This window comes from Saccostrea cucullata, unplaced genomic scaffold, assembly GCF_032062105.1.
Source record: "Saccostrea cucullata isolate Sc308-1 unplaced genomic scaffold, CSIRO_AGI_Scuc_v1 ctg1666, whole genome shotgun sequence".
Lineage (NCBI taxonomy): Eukaryota > Metazoa > Mollusca > Bivalvia > Ostreida > Ostreidae > Saccostrea > Saccostrea cuccullata.
This window is the reverse complement of record NW_026923065.1, coordinates 6,840-9,924: the sequence shown is the minus strand read 5'-3', so window position 1 is coordinate 9,924 and position 3,085 is coordinate 6,840. Positions and strand designations below refer to the sequence as shown.

Genomic DNA, 3,085 nt, shown 5'->3' with positions numbered 1-3,085 from the left:
ATAGTTTTAAAAATTCTGTGTTCTTATTTGTATTGCTGTCCTCTGCTCTCTGTCATAGTTAAATGTTATCAAACATCTATGTTTGACATTATCAAAAAGTATGAAAGAGAGGACTAAAACATAGAGACTTGAGCAAGTCTAGTTACCATGGAACATTAACATTTTTATTAAAGGGAAATATTTATAAATACATTAGAAAAGTCAAAACTTTTCCCTTAAATTATTTCAACCCTCCTTTTTTTTTTACTTATTTTCAAGTCAAAGATAATATATCACATTTGGCTGTGTATTCTTTTTAGTGTTTTTGGCGGAAACTTCCATTAATTCAAGTACAATGCTAAATGTTTTGCAAATATACATATTGATAAGAACATTAAGTTATCCGCTAAATCATATCTATGCTAACTTGTTCAAAAATCAATTTCCGCCAAATAGCGTACATGCTAAATATAATACATTTACAGTAACTCAATGTACAAAATTGATTAATATAAATGAAAATGGTTTGAAATTCTGCAAATAATGTGAATTTATAATTCTGTCTAGAATTTAAAAATGTACACAAAAGAATAAAAATTTTTCAAAGAAATGCTGAGGTTAAAAATTTATAGCAACAGTAAATTGTATCAAAGCAGAGTGATAAACATTTGATACAGACTTTGAAAATGAATTTCCAGATTTAATGACACAATAAATAGTACTTGTGATATAAAATAATGTAGATACTATAAGGACTTCGACAGTAATCTCATTAGGTATGTGTGATACTAGTAGATGATCCATAATACAGACCAACTTGTTTAGGTACAATTGATAAATACATGTGGCAGCAAAAAATTCATACAACTTTTGGACAAAATTTTGTACAACTTTAGATATTCCAGTCACTTTAGGTTTGCCATCACTGGTTTTCGGAGAAAACATGAATTAATTTATTTCACCATCCCTGTCATAGCTATAGATCAGCTTTAGATGAGAAAATGTCATGGTCTCTGCCAGACTCCTCTTCATAAAACTTTACCAATCAGCACACACAAATACCCCTAGTTCTTTGATTTTTCAGCATTGAACACCTGTTGAAACTGAGAAATACTATACAGATGATTGTTTCATACAATATACATGTGTTTCATTGAAAGTTGCAGCAGAGATTATTCCGTCTAACTTTCATGATAACATATAGTCTACTGCATGCAGTCAAATATTTTTCTTAATTCTTACATTGATTCCCAAGCAAATTGACAGATAAACATTTGATTTAAGAGCGACCAAATTTATATATTTATCCTGCAAATACCCTTTGCATTGATCTAATAAAGGTAACCTAATAAACAAAAGCTTTATCCGGTCGCTACCCTAATAAAGCCTCGTGCATGTATTCCGACGTGCCAAAAGCATTGTGACGTCAATTATACTGCAATGTTTACGCAGTGGCGTCATAGTTTCAACTGCAGAGATGTGCCTATATCTGTCGGAATTAGCTAGTTTTGGACGCTCAAATGTAAAATTTTGTTGCAGGATAAACAAAATACATGATAACTGTCTTGAAATATAAGCGATATTTGGGCTCGGGTAAAAAACGTAAGAGGGCTCGGCAAGCCTCGGCCTCTATTACGTTTCCTAACCCTTGCCCAAATATCGCTTATATTTCAAGACAGTAACCATGTATTTTATGTGTATCTACCAAATGATATAATAAAACTGTTCATACCTTCAAAATTCTTTCATGTATTGATAATAAATTTAATATTGACAACAAGTTGTTTATCTTCTGAGGGTCTCCCAAACAGTACTGTAGACTATAGCTACAAAAAGAGTAGATACAAATTATATTACATGCAATTGTTGAGATGCATGAACACGTAAATCCTATTCTTAATTATATGCTTTATGCAACATTTCATGGTTTCAGATAAAAATTTAGATGTGATGAATATTTAATACTAGTTGTCAATGCCTAAATTTGATAACATAAATTCTATAAACAAATATAAATATAAATGCTTACCTGTTGCAATCTGTGTATTAGTACTGAAATATACTGCATCCCTAATTTGGACAGTTGTTGGGTTTTCTCAGCTTTTGCCGTTTTGGGAACATCGATGCCAGCTGCAAGCAATTTCCGCACTGCATGTATAAAAACCAGCTAACCCGAGTTTCACTCACATTCGCTCTCTCGCTTAATAATAATGGTCCGGAGTGACATTTTGAGCACAATGTGAATATGAGGCCTCTGAATAGAACAATGAACATCAAACTCGATTACCCTTCTTCCAGTCATCTAACGAACTCTTACTGTCAAAATGAGGGTTATGCCACGACAGAAAAACATGCATGGAATCACGAATAAGGTTATTTCATAATTACGATCTGCTAAAACAACTGGGCGCTTGTCAAATTATGTTACACCGGTCCTTCCCTGGCCGACTTTTCATGGGCGCCGCCATCTTCAATTTTATAGTCTCGGATACATCGTTTTATCTTAAAAGATGAACATTTAAACGTATTTAAACGTCAACTTTGTTATTATCAAGTTGTTTTCTTTAATTATCTATCAATTGAAACAAAAATATTTGAATTTTGGCCTTTGATATTGAATCGAAATGAAAAAGCATTTTATTCCGTTAATCACCGAGATCAAGCCGAAGTTTACCACTCGGAGTTCCTTGGATGACTCGTACCTAACCTCGGACGTCAACGGTGATGGGAAAAGAGTACAAACCTTATGTCCTCCAAGTAATTTACTAATTCCCGTTCAAACAAATCTATGATATCATTTGAAAGTTTGTTCTAAGCACTTATTAAAAGCATGGAAAAAAATATACCGTGCCGCGGCGTTTATAGGTCAAATTTGAACTTACAGCGATCGGCAGTAAATGACACCCTGCCAAAAATATCAATCCCCACTCCTACAATCTCCCCTGGTATTTCTATATTTTCTGTAATATTCCCACATTCCATCATTTATTTCAAACATTAATATTTTTACTTTAAAATGAAAATATTTACATACCTGAATTCAGCCAATCAGGTAAAGCCTACCCATTTATTACTCTGCTTCATCTTCAACCAGGAAATGATGTTA

The 3,085-nt window shown here is 32.8% G+C and overlaps 1 long non-coding RNA gene across 1 annotated transcript; it reads right to left on the bottom strand.

The window, feature by feature from the left end:
* Window positions 1-272: 272 nt before the first annotated feature.
* On the bottom strand, window positions 273-2,082 carry LOC134263055 (uncharacterized). Its single transcript, XR_009991170.1, has 3 exons — window positions 2,009-2,082; window positions 1,712-1,805; window positions 273-1,082 (listed from the first exon to the last, which is right to left on the bottom strand). It is a non-coding gene; the product is annotated as an uncharacterized LOC134263055 (long non-coding RNA).
* Window positions 2,083-3,085: the final 1,003 nt, after the last annotated feature.